The sequence below is a fragment of the Dreissena polymorpha genome, chromosome 6 (genome assembly GCF_020536995.1).
Source record: "Dreissena polymorpha isolate Duluth1 chromosome 6, UMN_Dpol_1.0, whole genome shotgun sequence".
Taxonomy (NCBI): Eukaryota; Metazoa; Mollusca; class Bivalvia; order Myida; family Dreissenidae; genus Dreissena; species Dreissena polymorpha.
This window is the reverse complement of record NC_068360.1, coordinates 21,625,435-21,644,486: the sequence shown is the minus strand read 5'-3', so window position 1 is coordinate 21,644,486 and position 19,052 is coordinate 21,625,435. Positions and strand designations below refer to the sequence as shown.

At 33.2% G+C, this 19,052-nt stretch overlaps 1 long non-coding RNA gene across 2 annotated transcripts in view; it reads right to left on the bottom strand.

Moving 5' to 3' along the window:
- Positions 1–276: 276 nt before the first annotated feature.
- Positions 277–19,052, bottom strand: part of LOC127835117 (uncharacterized) — a 28,017-nt gene continuing 9,241 nt past the window's right edge. Inside the window, exons 4-11 of one of the 2 annotated variants that reach the window (XR_008028356.1) lie at positions 18,769–18,825; positions 18,038–18,293; positions 17,400–17,465; positions 13,672–13,804; positions 9,574–10,463; positions 7,517–7,692; positions 4,462–4,648; positions 277–3,959 (exon numbers count right to left, since the gene is read on the bottom strand). This is a non-coding gene — a long non-coding RNA (uncharacterized LOC127835117). The remainder of the gene's footprint in view (positions 3,960–4,461; positions 4,649–7,516; positions 7,693–9,573; positions 10,464–13,671; positions 13,805–17,399; positions 17,466–18,037; positions 18,294–18,768; positions 18,826–19,052) is intronic. The other variant, XR_008028357.1, reaches the window with a different exon arrangement.

The following is a 19,052-nucleotide window of genomic DNA, read 5'->3' as shown; positions in this document are numbered from 1 at the left end:
CAATTATATCGGTTATATAATCGAATGGTTCGTATATAAGTTTCATTTACGTCTAAAAAATGTGACCCATGTGACATTGACATACTAAGCACATAATCAGGAATGGTCTTGTACCCGTACACACGTGAAATATGAAAGCTCTGTAATGAATGATTCTCATGATTTTAAACAGAATTTAAGTGTGACGGCCAACTATCTGACATACGAACAAAATTCATGTGTCTCCCAATTGAGGGGGGGGGGGCTTTATTCAAATAATGAAAAGTTATATAGAAGTAAGAAAACAAATATGTTTTTTATTTTGATAGCAATGAATTGTTAACGTACAACAATATTTCCTCTCAAGGGATAGCTATGTACATTAACGAAAGTGGAACAACAAATTTGGTTCAACAAATATACATATATACATACACATTATTATTACATCCCTCTACAAACAAACCACTAATTATAGTAGCGGTTGACTCTACACTATGATTAGTATAATTTGCGTTGTCTTAAAAAAAACAGTTATTGACAGTTATGACAGAACACTATAGAAAATATTTATTTTAATTACACAGACAGTAAAATAATGATATAGTTATTTAACACGTATGTTTACAGTTTAGAGAAATATCTAAACATGAATAATTAAAATTCACTTACAAGCAGAGACGTTGTTATCTACGATATGAAGATATTGACGCACGTGAGACAAAATGATGCAATCAATTGAGGAGTCAAAAATCATGATGTGTTACACAGGCTCTTTATAAAGGCCTTGGAGCTATTTCCATACAATTCACTTTATACAACAGAGCCGTGCCATAGCAAAATGTCACGTTGGTGTTGGACGAAATATTAAATTAATCATACCAATATAGCCCAATAATCATAATTTTTACACTTGTATGGTTACCATTTTATTTAAGCTAAACAATGATACAAATTGAAATAAAATGTGTGTTTTGTTCTCACTGTAAATATCAATATACTATGAAATTGAAGTATGACATAAAATGTACATACACAAAGGTTATTTAATTGTTGAACAACACAAAACGCATTTGATTTGAATTTAAGTTTGAATATAAACAATCAGATTTTATGGGGAAGTCTGGCTTTAAGATATGTGTAAAACTTTTAAAGCGTCAGTTATATGTTAAATATAAAATAATTAGCAAGTATAATAATATCATAAAAGTGTATGAATATATTGGAGTGCCATATTATATTGTGCAGTGCATGCTTTAATATAAGTCAGAATTACAAAAATAATTCAACACTCTATTGTCATTCTATCAAATTAATTTTTTACAAATTTCATTAAATATGAATTTTGTTATAACAAATACACAAGTGTTTGTTGAGCATGGGGAATTCAATTGAACCTAAATTAATAAATAAATATTACTTAAAATTGCAGTTATTGACAATTTCAAGCACATCCCATTGCTCTCACTTGATATGAAATTGTTTTCCAAATTTCCACATATTAATATTTTTACATGATTTCCTACATAATTAAAAATATTGTCAATATGTGCTGAGATTGTTATTGGATATGTTAAACGTATGATCGTATAAAACAATGTGTTTCTATTACTTAATATATTTTTGTTTTCAAGATATTTTATTTTGATATAGCTATAAAATCTTACAAGTTACATATGATCATTCACACAAACAAGATTATTTTTATTGTCTTTCAACTAAAATATGCACGTAAAACATCAGTGTGTTCATCAAATTGAAACAAAACACAAATCATAAATAATTTACACCGGCTATGAATGTATTTTGCTATATTATATCAACAATAGCATAATGTAAATATATATATATACCTGTATACTATAGCGATTTCAAAATCTTGGTCATTAGTTATATCACTCATTTACGCACATTAAAATCTGGTTTCTATACGAGCCTGCAGTGTTTACAAAGCATCATGAACTATTCTCTCCGAATACAAACGTCAACACTAGAGATAAGTGTTAGTTATAAGTGTGTTATCCACCATTAGCTATTTATAATTATAACGTTGGTTAGTATTCACGAATAATCTCATCATAATAAATGAATTAATTGAAAATATTCCACAGAATTATGGTCTTTCCATATCATTACAAAAAACATAGCAATTTAAGTTAAGATAACCTTTCAAATTTTATTCATTTCAAACAATCCTCTTTCAAATGTTGACAACATAGGTTTTGTGTCTATTATCAGTGTTTTGAACATGTATACAGCTTTTAAAATATGATGAAATTGTGTAAATATTTACTAATAATACCAGTTGTCAATACAAAATTTACAATTTACAGAAGATAAAACAAGTTTGTCGTAAATTAATTAATATTTTGCATTTTAAATTGTATGAGACTACACACGATTCTTGGTAAAATACTGGGTCCTCTAAGCAAACTAATAAGTATTGTATACAGACTGAAATACAGAAAGATCAAAATAGAAGTGTCAATTTCTTTTATCTTTCTTTAAAAAAATAGCATGTCTAGCTATATTACTGGTAAAACAATACTGAAATATGTTTTATTTAATAAAAAGAAGACAATGATTGAATATGACATTTTGTATAAGTTACTAGTATTATTTAAACAGCTTTGCTTAAGTTGAAAGTCAGCATATGCGAACTCTTTATTTAAGTTTTTCCAAAATCCGGCAAAAATGAAGAGTGATAATTTCAGAATCTTAAGTATTAATAAATATAAAGAAGTGATCAATACAAAGACTTTCTTCTTTTTGGCTTAAAATAATAATTCTTTATATAAGTGCTTTAAACAAGTAATATTCACTTCATTTCTACTACCTATGTTTACTTCATTTAACAAAAATCATTAACATCATATCATTGACAGCATTATAATGCCCATAAACCATGAAATGTATTCGCTGGTCACATGCCACAATGCCACACTACTTATGGTTGGCCACATGACTTTCATTCTGCAATTTCATTTTGAACTATGCCACTCGTTTCCAACCCATCCCACAGTTCTGATCTTCCATTATTGTAATTGTTCACAACAGAAGGCGAGGCTATAACACAACCAATGCAGGCACTAAGAAAGTAGCAAGTGTTTAAATTTTATTTATAACTGATCTTCCAAGGTATGACTAACTGATGCAACAGGCTGTCTTGGCCCGTTTGATTGTGTTGATTAGTGTCTGAAAAAAGGAAGTTGCATTTTGTTAACATCAGTGTGTCATTTTGTTTGTTTTTTAACAAGGAGTCTGAGAGCAAAGAACACGCACAGTCATGATGATCCTGGGCTGTTGTTTAAATTACAAAAAACTTTAGGTGAATAAAAACTGAAGTATACAAGTGTTTGTTTCTTTTTCACCTCTTCATTTCCAAATATCATCCAAAACCATCAATTAGGCAATAAAGGATGGGATATCAGAAAATGATAATTTTTTATAGTAGAAAAATATCACACATTATCAAAATATCTGTGTAAGGCGATATGTTCTGAGAAAACTTATATGTCCTCTAAGAATTAGTGCTGGCAAGCATTTCACAGATGCGCCCACATTCCACTTTTGTCTAAAAACTCCATTAATGTCAACACTAAATAAACACAATATAGCCAAAAGTCCAACTTCAATCTCAGATTAATATGTTTGGAGATTTTTATCCATAGCAGCATAAGTATTCCTTTTGTAGTTGCAATCATTTTAATTAATGACTTATTAAAGAGAAAATAATTGCAGCAAGATCTTAATTGACATGGAAGATGTCCCATCACTCCAGTCTAACATGCCAATCTTGCAAAGGCCACCAAGGCCCATGTGACCTTGAATTTTTCCCTGACACCAAGGTGAATACTGGGGCGAGTTGGAGGACGTAATGGTATGGCACTGTTGTGAGGGCTGACCTCGCATGGATCTCTTTGAGTTGATGTGCTGCGACATCAAAGCCCACTGATTTGCTCTGAGAGGTGTGGGTCAACCTTGGTAGAAGAGAGGCAAGGTGAAATATTTATGTGTGAATATATTGTTCAACAAAACTTATTTGTCTGAGTGTATTGAAAATACATACAAGCAAGTTTAAATACGTATATAAGACTAATAGGTTTGTTTCCAGATGCACTTTTTTCAGAATAAGTTAATTTTGTTTACAAAATTCTTATTTTTATTGTTGCATTACTTATTTCATTAGTTATAATGCTTTATAATTCTTGCCTTTATATATTGCTTTCTTAGAACCTTTATCCATACATTGTTGTTTCTTAAATGAATAAAGAGAGTGATTATGCATTGTTTTAATATGAGTCTATATTTAGATGAAATACCTCCAATAATACTTTTCACCCAAAATGAAAAATATCTTTCTCAAACAACAATTATTAAGCAGAAACAACATTTAAATTCACAATTTTCATTCTTAACTCCATAACAAAATAGATAAAAAAACTATCCATACTGAGCTTATGTTTCAACAAACTACTGCACCTTGGCTGCCAAAATATGGTTGACAGCTTAATTGACCACTTCTGCTGATGTAGCTGTTGCTGGGCAATAATGGGTTTGTTGCATGGATACTGCTGGTAGCTTAATATGAAGCAGTGTTTGGAGATGTGTACAGCTTCAAGCCATTGGAGAGAGATCTGTGACGATGTTTGTTTCTAGGGGCACATTGCTGTGAAAGAAAATAATGTGCAGTTACATAACTTTTTACTTAACAAGTACGGTCGGAGAGTGTTGCTGAAACCAAATATGAATTCACTAACCCTGTAATGTATACCCACATTGTTTTGGATCATTAAGAAGCCATGAAACAAATTTATGTAATTAAGTATCATTATTTCCACAGCATAACCGGTAAAATAATTAGCTACACTGCATGACATCATCATGTTTATTTCCACGCCATTTGTTGCTTGCAGGAAAAGTAACTGACCTAATAAAGAAAATTAAATGGTTATCCTTGTGAGCTTTGCTGATTAAAAACTACTATTTTTTACAAGGAAAGATAGTTGTTGATTTTATAGTTATACTGCATTTTATTTCAGATTTCATTAAGAGGTAAAACATTTCCACGACAGGCGTTGATTTATTCTTTCCATTTTTTTTAAATATAAACAAGAGCTTGTCACAGTAGTGCCAAATCCCCGCCGAAATGTGTTTTCTTGTATGACTACATTTGTTTTAGAGTAGAATAATATTTGTAAAAACAAATAAAGGGAGATAATTCATTATGCTCCGGACAAAAATTTACTTTGAAATTAAATAAAGGGATATAATTCAAACACTAAGGTAGATAGAGTTATGGTTCTTAGTCACTGCACTTCTCCTACTTGCAATCTGTTTAAGTTTGCAGTTTGAAGTAAATCCCTTTAGTAGATTTAGAGTTATGCTTCGGACAAAAATTTACTTTAAAATTATATAAAAGGAGAGATAATTAAAAACTAAGGTAGATAGAGTTATGGTTATTGGTCACTGCACTTCTCCTAGTTGCCATATGTTTATATTTCAAGTTTTAAGTAAATCCCTTTAGTACATTTAGAGTTATGCTCCGGACAAAATTTACTTTAAAGTTATATAAAAGGGGAGATAATTCAAAAACTAAGGTAGATAGAGTTATGGTTCTTAGTCACTGCACTTTTCCTACTTGCCATCTGTTTATACTTAAAGTTTCAAGTAAATCCCTTTAGTAGTTTAAGAGTTATGCTCCGGACAAAAAATTACTTTGAAATTATATAAAAGGGGAGATAATTCAAAATCTAAGGTAGATAGAGTTATGGTTCTTGGCCACTGCACTTCTCCTAGTTGTCATCTGTTTATATTTCAAGTTTCGAGTAAATCCCTTCAGTCGATTTAGAGTTATGCTCCGGACAAAATGTACTTTAAAATTATATAAAAGGGGAGATAATTCAAAAACTAAGGTAGAAAGAGTTGTGGTTCTTAGTCACTGCACTTCTCCTAGTTGCCATCTGTTTATATTTCTAAGTTTCAAGTAAATCCGTTCAGTAGATTTAGAGTTATGCTCCGGACAAAAATTTAAATTAAAATCATATAAAAGGGGAGATAATTCAAAAACTAAGGTAGATAGAGTTATGGTTCTTGATCACTACACTTTTCATAGTTGCCATCTGTGTATATTTCAAGTTTCAAGTAAATCCCTTCAGTAGATTTAGAGTTATGCTCTGGACAAAAATCTACTTTAAATCATATTAAAGGGGAGATAATTCAAAAACTAAGGTAGATAGAGTCATGGTTCTTGGTCACTGCACTTCTCCTAGTTGCCATCTGTTTATATTCTAAGTTTAAAGTGAATCCATAAAATAGATTTGGAGTTATGCTTTGGACAAAGTTTCAGTCGGACGGACAGACGGACGGACAGACGGACGGACAGACGGACGGACAGGACCAATTACTATATCCCCTCCGAAAATTTTTCGGCGGGGATAAAAAACAACACACAGCCTGACATTTGTTAAACTAAAACTGTGAAGACCCCGAAATATTCACATTTAAAGGTAGAACTAACAATTTCATACAGCAATAATTTAACAAGAAAAATCGTTGAATTGATATCCCCCACCAATATGCTTCTGGACACAAAAGTGTTCTATTTGACACTCAGCTAAAAAAGCATTTTTTGAAGATGCAAAGGGCCATAACTCCGTTATTAACAGATGGTGTACAATGCCATTTGGCGTGCATCATTCTCTTATCCATATATATGCTCATACCAAGTTTCAATGAAATCCGCCAAAGCACTTCCAAGATATGGCTCGGACACAAAAACGGAAAGACTGGCGGACGGAAAGAGGGACGGACAGACGGACAACGCCAAAACAATATCCCTCCGCCTATGGCGGGAAATAATAAAACATGTTTATTTTATTGTTTAATTCATAAAAGATAGATATTGTGCTAGTTATCCGTATGTGGTATTTTTTAAATGTAATATATGTTGATGATAATTACCAATGGGTTATTCAACATTTCACTGTACAATAGGGGTACATGCGTATTTAGACAAGTACACACTTTGAAACTTCATATTGGACAAGCCATTAGATATCATCAGTCTAACGATTCTGTCAAACTTATGTAACAAAATACAGATATTTCATAGATTTTGGGTTCTGTCATATTGTTCTCCATATATATATACTTTGAACTATCGAGAGTGTGACATCTGTTACGCTGAGTCTTGCTGGTAACAGAGGGCATACTGAGTAAAGATGAGGTCAAAGTAATGACTTAACAGCATGAAACCCCACACATTGTTGACTGCTTATTTTAACTTAAGGTAACCATTAAGTAATGCTTAATTATGGTTTATATGTATACATAAACAGTTTAGTATCAGTTTATATAGTATATATAGTAGATAGTGACTGATACTGGTCAATTTTTTTCCTTTTTTTATTGTTCCTATTTCAAACAAATCTTGCAATAACAATCAATTTTAAAGTAACGAAGCCCACAGGCCCCACTTAATCAAATATGTCCATATCGCCATGAACTTTCAGACCCACGTGACCCTGAACCTTACCTTTACCCCAAAGGGAGTACTGGGTTGACGTCAAGGATTTTGTAGCCAATTATTGTCGCCATAAATACAGTGCTGTTGACCAGGGGGAAACATGGCGCTTGGCATGATGTGAAGAGGGTCACAACCAAGGCCCTGGGAACCTAATGGGTTCTGGAAAAAGCAGGTTTACCCACGACCTGAGCAAGAGAAAAGAAGTCTTATAAGGTCGCATTTGCAGAGCGGATATAAAGCCTGCTTAGTGATAATGAGGTCCTGGGTTCAATACCCTTTCAGGTAGTGATCTCTGGATTTTATCCTAACACTCATAGAAAATGTACATGGGAATATCTTGATAAGCATGAGGTTTTCAATGAAATAAGCTTAAAGGAATATGTTAAAACTGAATGTTTATGGAAATATATTGGTAAACGAACAGTTCCTAGCTTAAAAATTAAACTTAGGATAATTAATATTTAATATGTACAAGTTGATATCACAAGCAACAATTAATGTAAGTGTAAATTGTGAACTTGAAGTATAAATAGGAGCCTGGTTTTGAGAAAACAGGGCTTAATGCAGTCAGCACAGGCTACAGAAATGTACACTTTCTTATCAAATGGTATTTTTCATTAAAGGAAGTCTCTTCTTAGCAAAAATCTGGGACACTTAACACAAAGGCATTAAGCCCTATTTACCATAAGCACTTCCAAGATATGGCTCAAGACACAAAAGTTCCGGATGGACAGACGGAAAGACAGACGGAAAGGCGGACGGATTGACGGACAACACCAAAACAATATCCCTCCACCTATGGCGGGCGATAACAATTCGCTGTAAATGATATTGAATCAATACTTGTTGATTTCTACATTATATGGCATCTTTTGTAAGAAAAACCATAGATATAAAGTTTCACTTCTAGTCATGCGTGCTGATTTTGTGTGCATAAGGATATAAAAGCAATATACAGTGTCATTATTTTTTGCAAACATCTGGGCACTGATTTAAATAAAAATCAAATTTAATTACAAACCAAAAGCTGTATCAAAAGCATCAACTTCAATTAGGTAGAATAGTTATGATTAGCGCTAATTGTTAACAACTGTATTATAATCCATTGTGCGTTTTTCAGGGGTGTTGTTAGCAAATGGCAGATCCAGTTCAAAGACAATAAAAAATAAAAGATGACGTTGTTTGATCAACACCGGACTGATATAGATTCTGCGCTTTTATTACAAAGAAATAAAAAAACTATTTATTTGTGTTTGATTGTTTGCATTTACCAACATTTACTATTATCTAATTTTTTATGTATCAATTCAAATTTGTTTAATGCATTGACATTATTGTATGATTTAGTTTAACTTTCTGTCACAAATGGCCAGAATTATTTTTTAATTTATGTAATTATATTCGATTATTGGATATATATGAACATTAGAAAAATGGTATGTAAACAGTTATTCGGTCCCACTAATCAGCTAAATTTACAACAATGAACTTCTTAATCGCATACAGTTATAAGGGCCAGTTACAACAGGGACCTATACAAACAAAGTAAAATATCACATGATAACAAAAGACTAGTTAATTCAATCTGCTAAACATGGTCTACCTCCTGCAAGTTATTCTCAAGGGTTTTCCCCTTTTTCCCAACACAATTTATCGCAGACATGTACTACAAACAAATAGGGTATTAACTGACACAAATTTTTTTCAAAATCAGAAATGAATGAATTTAAGTGCTGATGAAAAAGTCTTTTTTTTAAATGACACTTTTTGTGCTGACCGAAATAAATGGTTTCACAGTATAAGTAAAATAAACAACATGTACAATTTTTTATAAGAACAATAACTTCAAAATAGTAATAAAACTTAGTGAAATAAGCAAATTAAGCCAGTTATTCTTCTAAAAGACTTAGAAATGTGCTAGAACTAGGGACTATTTCTGTGAAAAGTGTCCTTTACTGTGGTAATTTTAGCCAGTAATTATGTTAAAATATAGAAGTTTTGAGATTAGGAATGGGACTGAATTATCAGCCGTAATTTGCCAAGTAAATAACACTGTAAGGACTCACCCGAAGCTCAAGAAGCTGAGACGACATTCTAGCCTCGCTGATATTGATAAGGGCCGTGTTTGAGTTCTAATTAACGTTGCGTTGAGAGTCAAAGGGCATACTGGACCACACATCAAACTGCTGTCATTTTGCAACGCCTTCTCAAGCATCAACTCAGTGCGAGACCGTTTTGGCTTGAAGTGTGAAGTGCTCATAACAAACCCTGATGGGTGCACCTTAAGCACCTTGTTAACAATGTTGGGCAGAATTTGCACCTGAACCATGCCCGATGTATTCATTGTGCTATGAGCGTTCATAACAAAGTTTTTTTTGTCAGAACTGCGTCAAATCACATTCACTTTGGACATTTTAACGGCCTGAGAGGTCAAACCAGGATGGTTCATAATGCTACTACTATCGAAACCAGAAGTAGCCCCAGTGGATAGCTTATGTTTTAATCTTTAACTCTTCAATTGTTTATAGATTTTCTCCCATAATTCTATGAGGCTCTGTTAGTCCCATAAACCATAGAACAAGTTATCCAACATTTTATTCTTCATAATATTCGTTGTGATGCCCACGGTCAATGACTATAATTGTTGCCATATCTACTGCTATTACTTCACGTGTCTGCAATACTTGTCCCATCCCCGGCACTTGAGCTTAACAAACTACTCAGGCTTGAGTGCGTATCAATCAACAAGGACAGTGCAGTTGTTGAGAACAGCTTGAGGAAACTCAACATGCTCAGATATTCCAGCAGACCGGTATTGCTCAATGAAGCTTTGAGTCAGGAGGTCAAAGGGGAGTAGCTAGGGGTCAGGGGAGGGGAAGGGTTGTCCTGGACTGAGGCTCCTGGGGTCCGACTGGTGCCATTGCCGCGTCAACTCGATATCAATGCTCCTGCTCTACTGAAAAACAACAGCACCATGGGTGATATGAACCATTCACAAAAAAGGTTTATACTACAATCTATAACAAACTATGCTTCCTGATTTGATGTTAAGGTTTTCAACAGATACATTTCATTCTCATTAATTTTTAATCAGGCGTTTAATTGGTTCCTTGTCCAAAAAAGCATGAACATTACTTCAATTAAACCATTTCATATTAAATCATTAAACGTGTTGGTCAATGTTATATTAAACCTGTCAATTCATAAAAACGATTTTGTACTTACCAGTAACATGCAAAGATGTTATTTTATAAACCAATATGCAGCTCAGGCTAAACAAAATAAATTCTGTGTTTCGGGCAACCCGGCCCTACCTAGCAAAACCCCGCCGACCCTATTGTTTTTAAGTCCTTAGCGCTTCATTTTCAGGGCAGGTAATCAAGTATAAACGCATATGGTGTGCAGTAACATTGTCGAAAATGTTGGCAATTGTAAGTGTTTTTCGACCAAAAATGCGAACATTAACAAAGAGATATGCAAATGTTTCCTGTTTTTAATGATACGACTTTTTTCTATAAGTTACAAGGGCATCTCCGATGCCACCAGCAGACATTCTCAATAGTGTCTAACCATCTGACCTGACCGACGTTTTTAAGACAGGTCCGATTGAAAATGCTATGTTGCCAGTCCGAATGTCCAGCAAATAATAAAAGAGCAAACATTTATTTATTTCAAAGAATTCAAATCTGAAAATAAAAGAGAGCTTAAAAGAAATATGAGCAGTAAACACTACGTCGTATTTTTGCTAACATTCATAAAATGTTTTGCGCATGTGCAGCTAAAACTTTAGTGTCAATAGTTTTTACAGTCAAGCAAATACACTCAGATCGTTGTAACTGGGGCATAAATTGTTAGTTACCCCATTAAAATGTACGCATAATAATGCATTTTCGTTGATTTATATATCATTGTGGCAAGTTTATTGACTTCTGTAGCAAAATTCTGAGTTGTTACATAATTTCGCGTACGGGAAATTGTCAATGAAACTTTGGTAAAACCGAGAATGGCTTTGCGCTTTTTAATCTTAGTCTGTTTTCATTATGTTATCCTTATCCAGCATGTGTTTTGTTGTTTGAGGTACTTTATTGATTCCTTACAAGTATAAATGTGATTTTTTTGTAAAAATAACTTACATTAACTATCAGCAATGCGTTTTTTCTTAATGTGGTGGAAACGTCTGGCCTTCAATTTCAGGGGGAAAATATACACAAAAAGAAGTAAGCAGGGATTTTTTCCAAGGTAAACTTAAAATGTTGGGAAATTTGTACTATTTTAAAGAAATAAAGTTGGGGATAGAGGTCTTTCCCTTGGAGAAAGGGGCCAATACATAAGGCCACTGCTAAAGAAGGAAAAACACCTGATCAGTATCTGACGGTTTTCCAATTATCAGTATGTCAATTTATTTGAGTCAGTGATGTGATGTATTGGTCCTATGAATCCCAGTCCGGTCCTGCAAGTTTTTTAAGTTTAAAAAAATACTTTTGGGAATGTCTGCGCGAGGATGGAATGATTGAAGTAGCACTTTCAAAACATAAGGTTTGTAAAACGGACACGATGAATTTTAATGGGTGGGGTAATTCTGCAAATTAAGTTATTCAAATGTTTTGTTATTTGTAATAGCATTTATGTGGGAAATTCATCTTAACGATTTTTTTTAAACGAATGAGTTACTTCTTAAGTTCTTAATATTAACATTGAAGTATTTGAAATGTTTTTTTTTAATCTGACACATGAAAATGCCACAGAGAAAAAATGCAACCACATTTGAAGGTAGCATTTGAAGTTTAATGTACGTGCATCATATATAATTTGATGACCTAACTTCTATGTAATAACTTAACTTTTTGAAAATATTAGTGTTTGATGTCTACACATTTCATGAAGTTAAGCATTGGCATATTTTAATCTGACACAATTTTTATGAAATCAATCTCCCTCGGCAGTCCAAAAATATTATTAAAACCATGGAAGAGGAATAGTTACAGTAAACTATAATAAGTGTTAAATTAATCAAATATTGATGTATCATAAATAGATAAAAAAAAACATGTAGGACTTTCCATTTATATGTATATTTTTAAGTATTGTTTTTTTCGAATGGCACTGAATGTATAACATACATTGAAAAAAATACGAATGACAAAATGTATTTATTTTCAATAATTATTTACAATTTACACCTGAAAATGAAACACGTGATTAATACAATAAATGTTTGAACTTGAAATTATTTTGAAATAAAGTAATATTAGTATCATACTTTGTTATTGATGCAAAAAAGTAGGCAGTAGGAACACCGTTGCAAAACCTAGATTCTTGGGGTTAAGAAAAAAACAAAAAAACAAAAACAACTCAATCCCTGCCCTACCTAGCATTTTTGACACAGTTGCCCTAAACACAGAATTTTTTTGTTTGGCCTCATCAATATTCAAATTGTCGTCCCTTATAAGCATGTGAAGTCCACATAAGCTAATCAGGGAACACACTTTCTGACTAGACTCGATTTATAATAAAAGGAAAATTCCTTTCAACGAAAAATACCTTTGAAGAAGAAAGTGTTGTCCCTATTAGTCTGTGCGGCCTGCGCAGACTTATATGGGATAACAATTTGAGCACATGCATTAAGCCCCATTTTTCCACAACATGGGTCATTTATATTTTTAGCCAGTCCATTCCTGCATAACAACAAAAAAAAAGAATGGAAAATCAACTTGAAAACAATGTAAATTGTTTTCTAATGGTACTTATTCAATTAATCACTTAGCATTTACAATGCCTCAAAGGTGTTTTATTGTAAAAATATATTTCAATAAATGAGGGGCAAAAACTGAACATTTATTATTTACTTTTAAAAACACACAATTTTGGACCATGCCTTTACAGATCTTTGATTGTTTCAATCTGTTTCAATTTACAATAGACATAAATTCAAAAGTAAATCAACAGATAACATACAGTGGTAGACAAAATTAGACAGCTTGTGCAGATCTACAGTTCTGTCCCTTGTTTATAGTGTCAGCTTAATTTATTTAATAGCAACTAAAAGGCAAAAACTCACTGCTGTTGCAGATCTAAAGTTCACTCCCTTGTTAGTGTCAGCTAAATTAATTAAACAGTAACTTAAGGTCAACAACTCACTGCTGGTACATATCTAGAATTCTCACCCTTATAAGTGTCAGCTAAAGTGTCCTATATGATGCGATCCTCAGACATGGAACAGCAACGTCCCCCCACATCACTGAACTTTGATACAGCTGAGCCTTTGACCAGACAGTCGTCTTCTGTGCTGAGCAGTTGCTGTAACGTTAAGCAAAACAATATGAAATATGTTGGCCCAGTCAGTCTTTTGAACTAGTACATTACTAGTAATACACCAGCCAATCTTTTGTCCAAATTGGATAAAGTCCCTTTACCACATCAATTGGGAATAATAAGTGTGATTATAAATGACATTTGTAAAATTCGTTGACTTTGTGTGTGTGTGTGTGTGTGGAAAAAATGGGTTGTTTTATTGCATAAAACTTAATTGCACAAACCCATCAACTTGTTATTTTACATGCGTTTTTGCTGACATGTTCTGCAGTTTCAGTGCTAAATTTACTAGTCCACTGACTAGCATATAAGGAAATGCATTGAACGTGTTCTTTATACAATGGGAAATAAATGGCTATTCACATTCACATGGGAGTAAAATTCTGTTACAGGCCACTTGCCCTGAACGACTACCAGCTGGCGAAACTAGCAAAACAATATGAAATATGTTGGCCCAGTCAGTCTTTTGAACTAGTACATTACTAGTAATACACCAGCCAATCTTTTGTCCAAATTGGATAAAGTCCCTTTACCACATCAATTGGGAATAATAAGTGTGATTATAAATGACATTTGTAAAATTCGTTGACTTTGTGTGTGTGTGTGTGTGTGTGTGGAAAAAATGGGTTGTTTTATTGCATAAAACTTAATTGCACAAACCCATCAACTTGTTATTTTACATGCGTTTTTGCTGATATGTTCTGCAGTTTCAGTGCTAAATTTACTAGTCCACTGACTAGCATATAAGGAAATGCATTGAACGTGTTCTTTATACAATGGGAAATAAATGGCTATTCACATTCACATGGGAGTAAAATTCTGTTACAGGCCACTTGCCCTGAACGACTACCAGCTGGCGAAACTAGTTTGCCCGTATTTGAAGATGCCTAAATTTTCACAGTAACCAATACAAATACACTTCAACACCGTTATTTCGAACACCGATAATCCGAAGTCACCGTTATTTCGAAGTATTTTTCTGGTCCCGATTTTGATTCTTGTTTGTTTAATGTAAAATTTCATTGTTAATCCGAACTTCGTTAAACCGAAGAAATCGTTAATTCGAAGTGATTCTGTCGGTCCCAACACCATAATTCGCACCTAATTATCAATCTTTAATCCGAAGTCAAAACTGCAAAGTACTGAGCGTAATTTCACACCTTTGTCGTGGCGCGTCAAAAGCCGATAATTACGCCTTTGTCGTCTGCGCGAATGCCGGTGTTCAGAGAGACATCGCGTATTATTAAAAAAAGATGAATTCATTTCCGAAAGTGTATGCATATGTATGTATGTCTGATAATTTGTGCTATTCGTTTTATTTTATATGTTCTGTAATTAGAGAAAAATAAAAACAAGAAAAAGAATCGTCTTATTCCCCCGTTTGTTACGAGTAGAAATATATTACTATCTGACTAGTTTACGTTTTAAAGTAAGCGTGTAACCGAACCATGCGAATTCCACAACGTTTTATTTTTAAGGAATCAAAGAAGTCTTCTGTCAAATGTTTATTTCAAATTATCGTTAATCCGAAGTTTTTTTTAACGGTCCCGACGACTTCGAAATAACGGTGTTGAAGTGTACATGATTTTTTTCAAGTAAATGCGAACATTAACTTTATTTGATATGTTCAAGGAAAACAAATTATTTCAGTAAAAATAGTACCCAAACCCCCACAAACATGAAGCAAATCTTTTGTCTCATCCTTGTGAAGCGGCTTTGGCCCTTCATGTTGTGAAAAATTAAGTCCCAAACTTCTCAAAACTGTACACAAATTAGTCATCAACTTTTAAAAAGTTTGAACATAAAGATTAGTCACAAACTTCTTTAAATTGTGAAAATTTGAGTCGCGATATTCTCAAATTTGTGAAAAACAGCCATTATGTACAAAGGAAAAAAAGCCCCCACAGTCATGTCCCTTTCAAACGGGTAACTTTTGCAAAAAAAGGTGCTGGCTGAAAAAAGGGGTTGCAATCTGATATTTGCCCAGAGCAAAATTTTAGCAGCCAATTCAAACTGGAAACTGAATTTAACATCCCTGATCTTGTAAAATAATTTATGTACGTTGGCATAAATTTTTGGGCATTTCAAAAAATGACTTTGATATGGACATGTAAATTTGTGGATTTTTGATTTTGGAAAAAAAAGAATTTGCAAAACATGAAGGTTTGTAAAAAGGACATTTGTTATGTGTGTGAATTAAATTTGTGTATCAGTTAATTCATGATATCAAGATTTATTAATGTCCCACAAATAATGGCGATTTTAAAATTCATATTCCATATTTTCTGCGAAAAGTGTTTGTAATACTATTCTGAGACGACAATTTCCGCCTAGAATTAATTTTGTTAAGATGAAATTTCCTTTATACAAAAAATTCCTCAAAAACGAGAAGTATCCTCCCTGATTTGCCTGAGACAGTGTGCACTGCACAAGCTAATATGTGGATGGAACTTAAAATGGTTTAAACCCCCTTTTCCCAGAATGAATCTTACTTTAAAACACATTTTGAAATTCTGTGTTACTAAGGTTTGGAAAGCATCCAGCTGAAGAAGGGTTGAGTCATTGATCCTCTAGTTAAGTAAGTCATTTTATCTTATGTGAAATCATATCATTTTTGTCCAATTCATCTTTAGCATTCTTAATACAAAGGTACACTGTCAAATTATTATTATTAGTGGGACATTATTTGGTGTTGATTTTAAGGGTTGACATATCCACAAATTTAACACAAACACATTAGAAAAAAAACTGACACAAATTCCTCATGTATTTTTTCCAAACTGAGAAATCCACCCATCAACTTATGTGTCCATGAAAGTCTGTTTTAACCAGGAAAGTTCATACGGACAAAAATAAACGGTTCACAAGTTACAATCAATTACAGAGGATATTTTACCTCATGTAAATTTATACTTTGCTTTCCCACCTCATTTCTTTTTTGCTTTCTTAATACATATGAGATACACAAACAAGCCTTTTCCTGGCATATTGATGGGTCTGTTATACGGAACTATAACCAAACTTTTTTTTTTAGATAAGTGCCTTAAGCTTATTATATCTCAATTATGTTTCAATAAGATCTAAAACAAAAGCTGTCACCATAGGATGACTTATGCTCCCTATAAACGCTTGATAGAATTTATAAGCTTTTTTCGAAACCTAAAAGCAGATTTCGAAACCTAAACGCGGACCGGACCCTAAGTTCAAGGTCAAGGTCACAGGGGTCAAAATTTGTGTGCATATGAAATAGCCTTGTCCATATACACAAGCATGCCAAATATGAAATAGCTATATGAAGCGACATAGAAGTAATGAGCATTTTTCGAAAACCTAAACGCAAAGTGTGACAAACAAACAGACGGACAGTCCGATCACTATATGCCCTCCTTTGGGGGCATAAAATGTATAGAACTATCATTATATGATTATATTATTATAATCTGAAGTGTTAGAAAGAGTAATATAAAATTATTATTCCCAACTCAATTGATTTTTCATGCGAAATAATTCACTATCCAAAAAAACAATTTTCCCCCAAAATGGCAAAGAAAACACCTGACAAATAAAGCATCTAATTTACCTTCTGCGTATTCAGGTCATTCTTGTCCACCACATCCACAGCATCTTTGTCCGGACTCAGAAGCGACTGGAGCAGCAGAATAGCTTGATGTATTTCTTGTATGTATACTTAGGATTAACACACATTTATATAAATGTTATTAAAATCAATAACCAATGTTCGACAGCATAAAACAAAGTAAACTAGAAATGGCGCGCCAAAGGCTGACGCGTATCCCCATGCCGCATGTTTGACCCAGGGAAGCCCCAGGGTTGCATATTAAATATGAAAGCAATTTCTGAAAGGACACTGTAGTTATCAGCACATTTCGAATCGCGGTCATCAGCACATTTTGGTTCAGGGTTAAATTTTGACCAAAAAATAAACTATGCCCTAATTTCTATGATATAAACATATATCAGATCAACTTTCCTATTTATTAACCAAGGTTGATCAATTTAAAAACAAAGAATACACATTTGATGTTAGGAACTTTCCCTTAATCAGCCAGAAAAAGTACTGATGTGAAGTGAACTATATGGGTTGCATTCTGGTAAAATAGGACTTAATGTATGTGCAGTCTGCACAGGCTTACTATGGAATGATTTTTTAAGCACAAACATTAAGCCCCATATCCCAGACCACAGCTAAAATACTACCTGCTGTTCTTGTTGCTGCTGCTGCGACCGTGCCATATGCAGAGATGAAGCGAGTCCCGACACCTAAGTCACCAATCCAAACCCGGGAATTCCCGACAACAACTCTTGTTGAATGGCGTCAATCGCAGACAGCTCTCCTGGTGAGGTTCACATTATTCCAGAGCAACATATTAAGGCCAGTCACATTTACGGACGAATCAATCAACGCCTGTTCTATCTGTTGGAACAAATTGTTTCACTTTGAGCGTCTCTACAACTGAAAATTAGAGACTCTACAATTTAACATGTGAGACTATACAATGTTAAATGTGAGACTGTTTTAAGCTTTAAATCTGAGACACAACAATTTTAAATTTGACACAATATAACTTCAAATGTATGACAATACATCTTTAAATCTAAGACTACACAACATTAAACAAGAGACTGAACAACTTTAAATGTGAGACAATACAACGTTTAAAAATTTGCCACTATACAACTTAACATGAATGACTGTACAATTCAAAATGATGGACTATACAATTTTAAATGTGAGACTTCTAAAAATATTTAATCTGAGGCTATACACCATTAAATTTGACACTGTACAACTTCAAATGTATGACTTTACGCCTTTAAATATGAGACAATACAACTTGAAACGAGAGTCTAAAAAACTTAAAAAGTGAGACCATGTTAAGTAGTGATATTGATTTCTACATTAAATAGCCTCCTTTTGTAGGACATACCTTCTAGTCACTGGTGTTATCATCAGAATATAAAGCAATTTTGCAAACATCCAGGCTCTGATTGAAATAATAATCATATCAAATTATATGTGAAATAAACAACATAAACATTTTTTTATAAAACAAACTACTTCAAAATTGTAATACAAATTAGTGTAACAAGTAAATTAAGCAATTTGTTTTAAAAAAAAGACTTCAAATGTGATAAAACTAGGTGCTAGCTCTGTGCTGAGTCTATAATAACCATTTTTGAAATTGGGTCATAGCCTGTTGGATTGGGAAAA